The 15,218-nt window shown below is 44.9% G+C and overlaps 1 protein-coding gene across 1 annotated transcript in view; it reads right to left on the bottom strand.

Moving 5' to 3' along the window:
• Specc1l (sperm antigen with calponin homology and coiled-coil domains 1 like) overlaps positions 1–13,580 on the bottom strand; it is a 100,504-nt gene extending 86,924 nt beyond the window's left edge. The window contains exon 1 of the mRNA XM_055598949.1: positions 13,434–13,580. The gene's annotated coding sequence lies outside the window, so the exon portion shown is untranslated. The remainder of the gene's footprint in view (positions 1–13,433) is intronic.
• Between the last annotated feature and the right edge of the window lie 1,638 nt (positions 13,581–15,218).

The following is a 15,218-nucleotide window of genomic DNA, read 5'->3' as shown; positions in this document are numbered from 1 at the left end:
ACACACACACACACACACACACACACACACACACACACACACACACAGCAATTACAATTATGAATTATACCAAACATTCAGACAACACATTTAAAATAACCACTTTAAAAGTAGATGGGAAGTCTGGCTCAGTGGCACACACACCTTTAGTCCCAGCACTCTGGGAGGCAAAGGCAAATGGATCTCTCTGAGTTAAATGCCAGCCTGGTCTACAAAGCAAGTCCAGGACAGCCAAGACTACACAGAGAAATCCTGTCTCGAAAAACCAAAAAAAAAAAAAAAAAAAAAAAAGTAGGTGTGGAATATGACTCTAAAGCAAATGTCAAAAATTCCCCAGAATTTCTCAGAGAGAAGGTTCTCCCTATCATACCAGAAATCTACATACATGCAATTGGCATGTAGCCAGAGTGCCTAAAACAGAAAGAAGGGGTAAGGCACCTTGATGTGGGTTTCTCTTCTTTGTCCAAATCCACAGGCAAAGCCTAGCACTGCCTTAGAAACTTCAGTGCTTACTGACTAAAGCAGGCCCAGTTTTAAATGCTTATTTTTATTCTAACAATATTTTCTTTTAAGATCAGATTTTATTCTACATCTAAAATTGGGGTGATTGTTACTGACATGTACCCATTTAACATGGTAATTGCAGATTATGCAAATGACCCTCATGAGAGTCTTTTCCTCTCAAAGCTCCCTCCTTTCTTCTTGGCCACAAAATGAAGGAGTCTGAAGGCGAGAAGGCAGCAGAAAGGCACAGTCTTCAACTGTGCTCAAATGTCCCTTCAGTCAGGGGCTGATGGTAGCAGGGTCAAGCTAGCTCCAGCGAAGGACCAATTCAAACCAGACCACAGCTGGATCAAGGATAAGTGGGACAGAAAAGCTAAAGAACATTTTTAAAGGGATCACAGCAACAAGATTACCTGGCTGATTTGCTATTATACCTTAAAAATTACATCAAACAAATAAATAAGTAGGGCAAAATCCATGCTGTACAATTGTCATACAATCACTCTCTAGGCTGGGGAGGAGGAAGACATCGAGGCTAGAGAATGCAGCAACTGGTCCGCCCAGAGTCTGTTCTTTCCATTAAGTCACAATTAAACAGATGCCAGAAAAAATGAGCTAGTTTTCAAAATCATTAAACAGACTCTACTTCATCGTGTTAGCACACAAAAGCCCACTTGCAATGGTGTTTCTCTCTAAGATTTAACACAGGGAGGGCTGGAGAGATGGCTCAGAGGTTAAGAGTATTGGTTGTTCTTCCAGAGGTCCTGAGTTCCATTCCCTGCAACCACATGGTGGCTCGTGACCATCTATAATGAGATCTGGTGCCGTCTTCTGGCCTGAAGGCACACATGCAGGCAGAATGCTGTATGGAAAATAAATCTAAAAAAAGGAGGGGGGAGCATCAAAGATTTAACACAAGGAAACATGAGAGCCAAGTACAAACAACCCGGACTTTTCAAACCTGCAACTACACACTCCCTTTCCATTATTGCTTTTTAAAGAGCAACCGAAGTAAAATCAACACCTGGCTCTCTAATGCACATTGCTGAGGAGACGTTAAAGTGCTGATAATACTTAGCATTCCAGACAAGTGACAAGACTGGAAAGAGTTCGTCTAAAAGAATTTCTGGCTATAGCACACAAATTATTTTTGCAGATTTAGTCCAAAATAAATCGGTTCCCAAAGTTAAAACTGCCAGAATGCAAGAAACTGAGTCTCCTCTGGCCATTCCCTCTTCTGCCAAGGTTTCTTAGTATTTACAAAAAGAAAATCTTTATTCAAGAGCCTTCAAATCATGGCCTTATGCTTAGATTTTTGGCAGGGAGTTACACACTTACACAGTACAGCATTCATAAGATTAACTCAAGCCACCTATAATTAAGAACATCAATTTACGTGTGTGGACATTTATACCTAAGCCAACCCAGGAATAGTGGTACACATAACTGCCACCTCTCAGTTACTGCAAGTGCCAAGAGTTAAACCTAAATACTTGGCGTTTCATGAGGAGGGGAGGCGGTGAGTTGGGAAAACCAGTCCTTCACATAGTTGTACTTCATATAGTTAGGTTGGATGGCACAGGACAGGATGTGGAAAGAAGGGATAGGCCTTTGAGACTGGCTGCAAAGGTAAGGAATGCTGGGTAATAACATATCAATTGGAAGTTACCGTGTGACCCCAGAGCATGACAGCTGGTGTTCATAAAGAAACAGAGTTGAGCTTAGGGTGCTTGGGAGAACCCCAGATGGTGGCTTTGAAACTGTTGCTCAGTTGTACGGACTTCTCCCACAGAGCTCTCCTAGAATGCACAGGCCCCATATAGGAAGCAAACAGAGCAGTGCCCCAAAGACACCACTCAGTAAGTTAAGAAAATCATAACCAAGAACTTGAGAAACACAAACTCAAAGCTATGATCTGAGGAGCCTGAAGCACCACTGAAATAGTACATGCAGTCAGAATCAAAGCCTGACTCTGAATGAGTCAGGTCACTTAGTCACTCCACTACGGCTGTGACCTGTCATAAGGCATCAATCAATAACTCACTCTGCAACTGCTCATATCTCAGCAGCAGGATAAAGATCTAGGAATCTGAAACAGCAGCAAGGAAAAAAAAAAACAAGAAAACGAAACAACTCGGAATCTGCAAGAACCCCACAAACAATTCGGGTGAACTAACAACAGACAGCTTTACTTGGTGACAAGACAAACCTTCCCTACTCTTCCCCATCACAACCAGTGAGGCAAATCTCCTTATTCAATTCCTTCTATTTCCCTATGGCACCAGAAATACCACAGCTCTCCCTCTACCCACCCCCACACACCCACACCCTCCCCTACACACACACCCACTCACCCACCTACCCAATCACTCACCCACTCACTCATACAGCTTTGGGAGTTCCTCCAGGCAACTAAGATTGCTGCTGCTCCACCCTAAACCATGCCCCTCTTGTTCCTTCGCCACCACAGCTGCTACTGTCTCTCAGCACAACCTCCACTTCTGGGTCATTTCTGCTACTTACTTTTCTTTGGCTGTCCTGGCATCTACCTGTCTGTCCCTTTCTCTCATCCACTCACTCACTCACTCACTCCATCCTCATTGACTCCCTCCACTGGCCTTTGAACACAGTTCTCTTTTTAACAAAGATCGGTTGTCCTTTTTTGAACTACTGCTTCTTAAAGTTTGGATAATGGTACTGTGGTTGTTTTATTTTTTTAATATTAGTTAATTAGAAAATAACAAAAAGATCTCTAAGATTTTCTCAAACACTGCTAAACAATCTGAGTCAAGTAAGAAATCAAATGGAGAATTAGCCAGAAACAGTGGTGAATATCTGGGGCTCCAGCTGATGGCTTGAGCCCAGGAGTTCAAGGCCAGGCTGGAAACATGAGCCCTCCACACTAAAAAACAAATAAGAAAAATAGAAAAAGCAAGGAAGGAAGGAAAGAAAGAAGAAAGGGAGGGAGGGAAGGAGGGAGGAAGGGAAGAAGGGAGGGAGAGAGGGAGGGAAAGCGATGGGGGCATTAGAATATATTTTAAATTGAATAAAAATAAAAACATGACATAAAAATGTGGTAGTATTAAAGCAATATTTGGGAGGAAAATTTCAACACAACACAATAGAAAAAGGAAAGTCTCAAAGCACTATTCAGCTGCTTTTTCAAGAAATGAGAAAAAGAAAAGGGGCCAGCAAGATGACACTTGCTGCAATGGCTAATGACCTGGGTTCAATCCTGGGGACACACATGGTGGAGGGAGCAAACTGACTTTTGCAAGTCACACATAGATGCTGTGTGTGTTACACACATTCTACATAAATAAATCAACTTAATTAAAAAATGTTAAAGAAAAACAACAAAACTCAAAGTAAGCAAACAAAAAAAAAGGCTACAATGTAACACTTAAGATTCACTTCAAGTCAACAAAGAAAGGCTAACAACATAACACCTAAGATTCATGTCAAGTCAACAGGTTCAAAAGTTTAGATGAAACAGACAAATCCCTTGAAATACAGAATACAAAGGCTCATTAAAGAAGAGATGGCCTCGGGGGAAAGGGAGTAGATAACCCGAAAAGCCAGTATTTATGAGAGACACTGAATGCATGATTAAGTTCTCCCTACGTTGGAACAGGTGCTATATTTTGTGGAATGCTATTTTCCAGTTCTAGAGTGAAATGTAAAGACAGCTAGAATCAGAAGAGAACACCCCCACTGACTGCGCATTGCAAGCATACACCTGGGCTATACAGGCAACACGGTGAGAGCACTTCTCAAAACAGAAAGGAGGGAAAGGGATCCAATGGTAAGATAAGCACAGAAGAGGTCCTTTCATCCCGGAACCCAGAAAGGAGACTAGGAGACTAGGTTCGGGGAGCAGGGCAGCTGCTCCTATCTGGAAAAGTACTATGAAGATACCCAGTGATCTGACTCTGCACCCCACCTTCTGGACAAACATGGTCTTCCAAAAGCACCGTCCCAAAGTCTCTGCTGGGGCTTCTCTCATGAGTTCTATAGGCTGGGGACTCCACAGCATCCTCACCCCACAGTTCCGTACACAGTGTCATTATGGAAGGCTCTTTGTGGTGAAGACTCCATACAAATTCCTGCCTCCCCCCCACCCCGCCCCGTGTGCTACACCCTTTAAACCTAAAGGAGGCTGTGATGGCTCGGATGCCTGCACACTGTACTCATCATCTGCAATTAGCACCATTACACACCAAGGTTGACTGAGTCCACCGTTCAGAGTGGCTGCCTGAGTTGCACGTGGACCTGCTTGTGTCACAGCTGGGGCAAGCTGGGGCACAGCTGGAAGACACTGCATTACAACTCAGGGGGCAGAGTCCAGAGGTAGCACACGGCAGCAAACTGGCCCACAGAGCCTCCCTGGCAAACACAGCCCTCAAAGACTGACTCAAAGTCTCTCAGATGTCTTCAGGGTCTTCTGTTCTCTTCACAAATACAACCTACTTTCTCTAATCTGTATTAATCTTTTCAGCAGATGCTCCCTTAGTCACACCTTGTGTCTTTTATCTGTTTGGGTTTCTGCTGTCATCGTTTGATGCGAGGTTACTCTGTAGACCAGAATAGTCTGAAACTCGCTGCATAGCTCAGAAATGGCCTTGAACCCACAAGACTCTTCCTGCCATCGCACCTGTGAGCCACCACCCTGTGAGCCATCACGACTGGCTTTATTTTGGTTCTTTGAGAGATGGCATCACTCTGTAAACCAGGTTCATCAACCCTGTGTGTGCTGGGACTCCAAACATGCACCACGAACATCCAGCTCCAGGCTTTTGTAAATGGCTAGTCTCAAAGTTTTCCAAACTTTCTCATTCTCCTTCTCTTTGTCATTTCTCTTCTCTGGTTTAGTAGTGTAGGCAACCCCCAAAAAGGTCATCCTGCACCTTGCCCACTCATCTGCCACCATTTTTTTTTTTTTTTTTTTTTTTTTGCATTTTGTTTGTTTTTCTCTGTGTAGCCTTGGCTGTCCTGGACTCAAGTTTGTAGACCAAGCTGGCCTGTTTGGGGGAGTGAATTCTTCATGACTCAAGCACTGCCTACACCTCCCTTCCTAACACTGTAGCATTGGGGATTGAGTTTCCAACCCATTCTTCTTGGGGAACACATTCAAACCATAACGTTCTCCAAGAAAACTACAAAGGATTTCCCAGTTCGCTTCATCGAGTTAGCTTGCTGGAAAAGTCATTCCAAAAGAAGGGAAAAGGCAACAGGGAAAAAAGAAACCCTCCTGGCCCATCTCTTAAGCAAATGAACGCATAAGCTCCAAACAATATTTCAGTTTAAAACTGAGACTTGGGGGTATTATACCAGTGTTTGCCTACCATGTGTGAAGTAGGTGTGTGTGAGGCCCTGGGTCTGAGCCCTAGCAACACAAAAGAAAAAGGGGGGAAAATCAGCAAATTTAATCCAACACTCTAAAACAAAGATTACACATCAAGAATGAATACCAGGGCCTTTATGAAGCATGCTTGTTGATGCCCACTCTATGCCTGTCCCTCCCTTGTAACTTTTTCCCTCAGGAAAGGAATGTTCAAGTCACTGCCATTCCTAAAAGCTCAGTTTCTTTCCTCTCCCTTCCTAAATGCCACCAACTGTCAGGACCTCATGTGGAACCCCTTCCTCTCTAAGAGCAGTGCTCTTAACCACTGAGCCATCTCTCCAGACCAAAATTTTACTTATTTTAATTCCATTTTGCTTTTTTGAGACAGGGTTTCTCTGTATCCTTGGCTGTCCTGGACTCACTTTTAGACCAGACTTGCCTTGAACCCACAGTGATCCACCTGGGATTAAGGGCATGCACCATCACGCCCTGCTCAAATTTTACTTCTTAATTGGGTTATTTCTTTTAAGACCATGTCTCAGGCTAGGCTGGCCTTAAACTCACTTTGCAGCTGAAGACTTTGAACTCCAAATCCTCCTGCCTCTACCTCCTGATCCTCCTGCCTCTACCTCCTGAGTGCTGGCATTACGGGTGCCTGCCACAATACCAAATTTGGTATTGCATTAATGTTAAAGTTTTTAATGTATACCTTTTGATACATTTTGATCCCCTACCATCTTTTTGCTTGTTTTACTTCTTCCCTACAGTTTTTTTTTTTTTTAACAGTGTGCTTTTATAACTGTATTTTCTGGAGAATAAGTGCAGCACAGACTCCATAAATTGTAAAAGCTTCATGAACATCAAAGTCACCTGTATTTGCTATAGATCAAAGCTTCCTCGTCTCTCACAACCCACCTCAATTCCTTTTTTTAAATTTTTTTCTTCACAATTTATTCATTATATATCCCGATTGAAGCCCCCTCCCTCAGTTCCCCCAGTCCCACCCTTCCTCCCTCTTTCCCTCATCCCCTTCCCCTAGTCCACTGAAAGGGGGAGTTCTCCACAATTGCCATCTGCCCATAGCTTGTTAAGTAAGTTTCATCAGGACTGACAGGATCCTCTTCCTCTGTGGCCTGGCAAGGCTGTATCATCAGCGGTGAGTAATAAAAGAGCAGTCAACTGACTTCATGTCAGAGGCAGCCCTGCTCCACTCACTCAGAGATCCATATGGAGACTGAGCTGCCAATCGGCCACATCTGAACAGGGGGTCTAGGTCCTCTCCATGCACGGTCCTCAGTTGGTGCATCACTCTCTGCAGGACCCCTGGGCTCAGATCCTTTAGCTTTGTTGGTCTCCTTGTGGGGCTCTTGTCCCCTCATGTCCCTCTATCCCCACTCCTCTCTTCCTCCATAAGACTCCCTGTGCTCTGCCCAAAGTTTGGCCCTGAGTCTCAGCATCTGCTTCGATCCCGTTGGGTGGAGCCTTTCAGAGGACACTCTATAGTAGGCTCCCATTCTGTTTCCTCTCTTCCACCGCTTCTGGTGTCTATCCTGTTTGTTATTCTAAATGAGATTTAAGCATCCTCCCTAAGGTCCTCTTTAGTGTTTAGCTTCTTTAGGTCTGTAGATGGCTATCCTATATTATACAGCTAATATCCACTTATTAGTGCGTGTATACCAAGCCTGTCTTTCTGTTTCTAGGTTACCTCTCTCAGGATGATCTCTTCTAGTTCCATCCATTTGCCTACAAATATCAAGATTTCTTTGTTTTTAATAGCTGAGTAGTATTCCATTGTATATATGTACCACAATTTCTGTATCCATTCCTTCATTGTGGGGTCTAGGTTGCTTCCAGATTCTGGCTATGATAAATAAGCTGCTACAAACATAGTTGAGCAAATGTCCTTATTGAAGGTGGGGAATCTTTTGGATATATGCCAAGAAATGGGACCTCGTGAAACTAAAAAGCTTCTGTAAAGCAAAGGACAAGGTCAACAGAACAAAACAACAGCCTACAGACTGGGAAAAGATCTTCACCAACCCTACATTGATAGAGAACTAATATTCAGAATATATAAAGAACTCAAGAAATTAGATACCAACAAACCAAATAATCCAATTAAAAAATGGGGTGCAGAGCTAAACAGAGAATTCCCAACAGAAGAATACAGCATGGCAGAGAAACACTTAAAATAAATGCTCAACATCCTTAATCATCAAGGAAATGCAAATCAAAACAACTCTGAGATTTCACCTTGCACCCATCAGAATGGCTAAGATCAAAAACTCAAGTGCCAACACATGCTGGAGAGGTTGTGGAGAAAGGGAAACCCTCCTCCATTGCTGGTGGGAATGTAAACTTGTACAACCACTTTGGAAATCAATCTGGCGCTTTCTCAGAAATTTGGGAATAGTGCTACCTCAAGATCCAGCTATACTCTCTTCAATTCAAGCCTTATTTACTTATTCTTATGATGCTGAGGACTGAACCCAAAACTCTGCACACTCTAGACAAGCACTCGACCACTAAACTACATCCCCAAGCTCAAGTTTTCTTAAAAACCATACTTTATAAAGCAATACACATTAAATGCCACTGTAATAGAATGGTTTGATAGTTTTAAACAAAAGAAAAAACTGAAATTTTTCCAGTTACAGTATCCATCCCTCCCTCCAGAACATAAAAAAAAAAGTTAATCATTTTTTTCTAAGTGGGTCAATGAGTACACTGAACTAGTCATGTCCTGTGGTGTTAATCAATGGGACTAAAAGAAAACAATGTTCACAATTGCTGCCTCAAAAAAATAACACGTATTAGATAGATTCTTTTTGACATATGATTACTGTTATTTCAATACACAGATGGCTGAATACACATCTCCACCTATATATATACACACACACATCTATGACAGAGTTGAAACTGGAGAAAAATAGTTTGATGTCCTCTCTCCTCTGTTTGCCTATCACCCAACAGTATCCCTTCTTAACATTTGGATTTATTCCACACTTGCACCTTTTATACACACATACATGGACACATTGTCTGCTAGGCCTGCATACGAGGAGGAACATATGGTTTGATCTGTCGGAGTCGCCTCATTTATTAAGCTTTCCAGGTTCATCCACCTACCTGCAGATTTCATGATCTCATTTTTATTTACAGCAGACTATTCCATTGTATGTATGTACTGTATTTTCATTATCCAATCATCAGTAGAAGGAAATTTAGGCTGTTTCCATTTTCTTGCTATTGTGAATAGAGCAGCAATCAACATGGATGTGCAAATATCTCTGATAGAATATCTTTAGGTAAATGCCCAGGAGTAACACTGAGGAATCACCAAACTGACTACCTACTATAAAGGCTATATATTAATTACACTCCCAGGGGTGAGTAAGAGTTCATCTTCCTGATATCCACGCCAAAATGTGTTATCAGATTTCTCAGTAGTCAGTCACTAGGATGAGACAGTCTCTCAATACAGTTTCAGGTTGTACTTCCCTGATTACTAGGGATACTGAACACTAAGCTACATCGTAAGACCAATTTGATCATCATGTTGTATCAGATCAAACAACTGAGGCAGGCAAACAAACAAAAACCTTCTGAGCTAATGGGAGGTTTTTGTTTTTAAACTCTGCTGCTAGTCTATTCAGCACTAACAATTCCAACCAAAAGGCATCTCCTTCAGATTCTTCTTGTTGGCACATGCACACAATTCTCGGGACTTGTTAACCTCTACTAGTGGGCACTTTGTGCACATGACACAATAAACAGATGCGTACACACACATGCACATGAACTGGAGAAAAGACCCCTGACACTTTACATCATGTAAGAAATGCACATACGGATCTTTGCGTGCGGGTACAGTGTGTGCATGTGTGTGCATTCTTGAGTGCAGACGTCACATGCCACACCAGCACACGTGGAGGCCAGAACACCTGGTGCCAGGCCCCACCTTCCATCTTGAGGCAGGGTCTCCTGTTGGCTGCAGCATGCAACAGCTGGCTGGCCAGCCAGCTTCCAGGCATCCTCCACAGCAGCGCAGCAACTGCAGGCATGGCCACCACGGGAACTTCGTGTGAATTCTGGGGAGCCAAACTCCACCTCATGTTCATGCATTTCAAGGATAAGTAAAACAGGAAATGCTTAATATCAAATGTAACGGCTTTTTCTGTTACTTGTGGTAAATCACCACAAAGTCATATACACAGATCCCTTCATTCAATTCCCGGTACTGCATAAACCTGGACACGGTGCCACACTTATCATTCCGGCCAGCATTTGGCAGTTGGAAGCAGAAGAATCACAAGTTTGAGGCCATCACTGCCTACACAGTGGGTTCAAGGACGCCCTCATACAGAAGATCCGGTCTCAAAAACAAGCAAGCAAACAAATAAAAACCAAACAAAACGAATTTAAATTTTGTTTGGTTTTGTTTGTTTGTCTCCCTGTGCAGTCTTGGCTGTCCTGGAACCCCACCTATCTTGGCCTTCCTAGTGTTGGGATCAAAGGCGTGTGCCGCCAAGCCAGACAGGCCACCACACCAGGCAGCTGTACTTGAATCTTCTTAAAAGCAACAGCCCAGAAATTTTTATTAGCCAAATAAGACTTTAGGTTCTTTCTTCCTTTTTTTTTTAAGATTTATTTTATTGTTATTTATACAACATTCTGCCTGCATATGTGTGCACAGTGCTCAGAATGGCCTCAAACTACTAGACTTAAGAAATCATTCTCAGCCTCCACTACGACTGAAACCACAAGCTTGTCAAACCATGTCCAACTAGATGCTGAACTTTAAAACTTTTTAAGACATGTATGTGTACTACACAAATGCTTGGTGCCCATGGAAGGGGCTGGGTCCCTCGTATCTGCAGTTACAAAGTTTTAAGACATGACATGTGGGCACTGGAAATCAAACCCAGCTCCTTCGTAAGAGCAACAAATGCTCTTGGTTGCTGAGACAACTCTCCAGCTTATAACTGCTTAATTTTATCATGAAGAAACTAGGGTGGTTTTTGTTTTTTAGAAATGAAGGTCCTTTAAATTGAATAAATTCAGTGTCATTAACACTCCTAACACTGCCCTTGTTTTTCTTAGGACATAAAGGCCTACACAATACGCTTTCACCCCAGAGTATCTCAGATTCATTCATCTCAGACATACTACACAACCTGGCTCATCACCCAAATTTCTGAGAAGGAAAACTACAGCGTCATCACTGGCTGAAAACTGTACCAGGATTCTTTAATATTAAAATTGCTCCTGACACTCCTTTGTATACATGCACACAGAATGGAAAAAATGAAGATCCAGAAAGGAAAGTTTACTTGTCCAAATCCATAAGCCAAAAAGAAAAAAGAATCACCCAAATCTCTAGACACTGTCACCACTCCTCCATCAAGAATTACGTTTGCATAATGCTTTGTGCAAGTCAGTCATGTAATTTAAATATGCATATGGTTACCTAGCAAATCTTGTAAGTTAAGAAAGCCCAACCCTGATAGGAATTTTGACCCTCTGCGATACCTAAGTCATCTGATCAAATGAGCAAAGTCAAACCTCTGCTTCAGAAGTCACAAGTTGTCGAGAACTCAAATGTAGGTATACACCCTGAGCAAATTTCACCTTAACCATAATTACACTCCACTCAGCATCTGACAGTAATGTTTTGACTGATGCCAAGAGACACCTTCAGACAGCTTTCCAATGGTACAACAATCACTTTCTTACTGAAAATGTCCACATCTACATCCCCAGGATACAGACAAGCATACAAACCATTCTCAAGCTATCTAAAATTTTAATTGCTGAGGGTTAGAACACAATTTGCTGTACACTAGATCCAAAGGGAAAACAAACATTTTTAGTGGGGGAAACGGGGACGGCAGCATCAGCTCTTTCTCAATAGGAAAACATGGTGACGAGACCAACACTCTTTTTTTCTCCATATCATACCCTTGTCTTTTGGTTTGAATATTCTGCAACATACGTGTATTACTTTTATATTTTTTTAATTAAGAAAAAAAATTACAATCGCCCCGGTTGCACAGGATATTGGAGGCTCTCTTAAGATAACTAAAATCTGGGGACACTCAAGTCCCTGACAGAAATGGTGAAGCTGGGCTAGTGGGGTGGTGCAGGCCTGTAATTAATTCCAGCTACTCCAGAGGCTGAAACAAGACTGAAAGTTCCGGGCCTGTGTGGCAACAAAGTGAGGGATATAGCTAGTTCGGGATTCTCAGCCTGACTTCCATCTCTAAATGGAAGGTAAGAGGCTAACGGGGCCGAGGGTGGATACAGCTTAGCTATAAGACATTCATCTAGCCATATTCCATGCCCTGAATCCCAAAAACGAAGGAGTGAAGTTACTCAGAAGCAACGTAATCCTCAAGTATACTTCAATCATCAATAGCGTATATTATCCCAGTACAAAGAAAGGACAAGAAAAAAAGTCTGTACCGAATTCAACCCAGACATTGTTTTTCAAACTTTTTCCATTCCTGATGTATTGAAAGAGGACCAATGAAACAGCAGTGCCTTTATTGTCTATCCAACAACGCAGGTCCTCACTCCAAACCTTTAGAAAGAACAGCTTCTGCCTACAATCCTCAGCTGATTTCACCTCAAGATTTACCCTCCCGAGCGACAGCAAGCCTCGGTGGGCTCCGTGATTTGGTTTTGGTTTTGTTTATTTGTTCTTGAGACCGGTCTCACTCTCCGCAGCCCAACCCTGCCTCCGCCTCCCGAGGCCCGGGATTACAGGTGTGGGCCAAAGCTTACAATTCTCTTTCACGACGAAGTCAATTTTTTCCCTTTACTCGAGTGGTCGTGCCCCCCCTCCCTTCGGCAGTTTAGAAGAGACCCTTCAAGAGAATGAACAAATCAAGCTTGCCTGCATTTGGACGATCACGGCAATTTTCGTTTGTGGTCTGTACGTGGCTAAGCCCACCCAGAAATGGCACGCGTACGCACACAACACGCACACACACACACACACACACACACACAAATGCAGCCACTGCTGGAAATGCAGCACTTCTTCAACAGCACACCGCACTAGCCACATCACACCTGATACAACGAGCCAAGTCTCAAGAATAAAGAACGCAAGCAGCTCCAATCAGCCAGTCCTGACACAGGACCTAGCCTTCAGGGGTCTCTCTGCTCCCCGCCCCTGCTCCCCACCCTCAAACCACCAGTCGGGGAGGCAACCTGCCCCAGCCCAGGGCGAGGGGCCACGGGGAATGCCCCGTCCCTCCCGACACCACAGGGAATCCAATCCCGAGGGTCGCACCCGGCCTCTCCCCCGGGGTGAGAACCCCAGCTAGCTGGCCAGCCCACCAGCCGAGCGAGAGGGTTCCGGGGAGGGGGGGGTCGGCGGGGCAGGCTGCGAGGTCCTCCCGGGAAGGAGACGGCGCAGGCGCGGGAGAGCTGGGGGGGGGAGCAGAGAGGGGGGACAGCGCAGGCGCGGGGCCGCCAGGGTCCCCGGGGCCGCCCGGGCCTGGCCGCGCGGGCGGCGCTGGGGAGACGAGCGTCCCCGCGGCGCCAGCGGAGAGGACCCTGCCCCGGCTCTTACCGCGCGGCACCGCCTCGCTCACTCGCTGGCTCCGGGCTGGGGCCGGGCGGCGAGCTGGCCCGGCGGCGCGGCCCGGGTCCGTTGAGTCCGGCCTCGGGGCAGCAGCCAACCCACGGCGCCGCTCCCTCGGCCCGCCCTGTCTCCCTTGCGGCTCCCGCCCCTTACCCAGCCCCGGCCGGCCGAGCCCCGCCCCCGCTGCTCCCCGCGCACGCGCAGTGCCCGTCGCCTCCCCGGCCCGCCTCTGCGCAGGCGCCGGCTGTCACGCCTCCTCTCTTGGCGCCGGGGTCCAGGCTGCGCGTGCGCTGTGCTAGTCGGCGGTGCCTCTTTGGTGTGGTCGTTAGGGAGGCCGGGCTCCCGCATGATCCACGCAGAAGCCCCTAGGTCCAGGTTTTCGCTCGAAGGCAAACAGGTCTAGTTGGACTGCATGTTTTACAGCGTGCTAAGTGCTGCGCTCTTGCTGAACCCGACAGTTGAGGACAACGCACGTGCCTGGCACCCTTGGTGCTCCCAGCCCGGGAGCAACACCTGTCCCCACCCCACCCCCTAAACGGAACGCGACTGCCGGCGTTATAAAGTGAAGGAGTTCTGTGCGTTCAAGTGATTCCCCTGTGGTTCTTATTTTAATTTTTAATTTGTCTTAGTTGGTGTTCCTATTGCGCTAAAGCGCCATGACCAAAAGCAACTTGGGGAGGAAAGGCTCCCCAACTTGGCTTATCACCCTTTAGTCAGGGCAGGAACTCAGAGGAACCTGGAGGCAGGTATTGAAGCGGAGAAGCCGTTAAGGGACACTGGTTATTGGCTGGCCCCCCATGCCTTGCTCAGCCTGCTTATTTCATCCCCCAGAACCACGGCCCCCGTGAGGCTGGCCCCGCCCACATACATCAATCATTAATCAAGAAAATCCCCTGCAGATTTGCCTACAGGCAATCTAATGAAGACATTTTCTCAACTGGCGTTCCTCCTCCAGATAAAACTAATTTAGGTCAAACTGAGAAAACCCAGCCAAACATTATTCTTTGATGTTTTTGGTTTTTTTTAAGAATTTATCTCTGGTTCTCCGGGCATAGTGGTGCATACCTTTGATCCCACCACGCAAGAGGCAGAGGTGGGTGATCTCTGTGAGTTCCATGACAGCCTGGTCTATGTAGCCAGTTCCAGGCCAGCCAGAGCTACCTCGTGAGACCCTGTCAAATCAATCGATCGATCGATCAATCAATCAACCAATATCTCTGAATGAATTTCTAATAAAATTTGCATGCTTCAAATTTCTGAAAGCACCATTTCAACCTAATCAGTACCTTGCAATTATCTTCCACTTCTCAATATCAGCATCCTTTGAGAGAATTTATGAACAGGAGCAAATATTTAAGGTGTATACTCCTTTGCAACGTTTATACACAAGTGTCGTCATATTCTACTTCCTGATCGTTAACTTTTCGTTCTAAACCAGCCTAGCCATAATGCATTAGCGCATTGAGCCAAGAAGCCTGGCTTTGACCCTCGGCAGCATTGCGTAACACAGTCTTTGATTTCTAGTTTGCTCACTACAAAATAGGTGCTGTTATAAATTGTTGTGAGAATCCCAGTGGGATTAACACATAAACAGGCCTTACCACATTACCCAGCATCCTGGATCTCCATCTGCTTAGTAAGCATAGGTGAGGGTTTTTTTTGTTTGTTTGGTTGGGTTTATTTTTAATATAAAAATATATATATATTATTTTTTCATGTACATTGGTGTTTTGCCTGCGTGTATGTCCGTGTGAGGGTGTCAGATCCCCTGGA

Source organism: Psammomys obesus, unplaced genomic scaffold (assembly GCF_907164565.1).
Source record: "Psammomys obesus unplaced genomic scaffold, mPsaObe1.curated_primary_1811, whole genome shotgun sequence".
Classification (NCBI taxonomy): Eukaryota; Metazoa; Chordata; class Mammalia; order Rodentia; family Muridae; genus Psammomys; species Psammomys obesus.
This window is presented reverse-complemented; position numbering and strand designations above follow the sequence as displayed.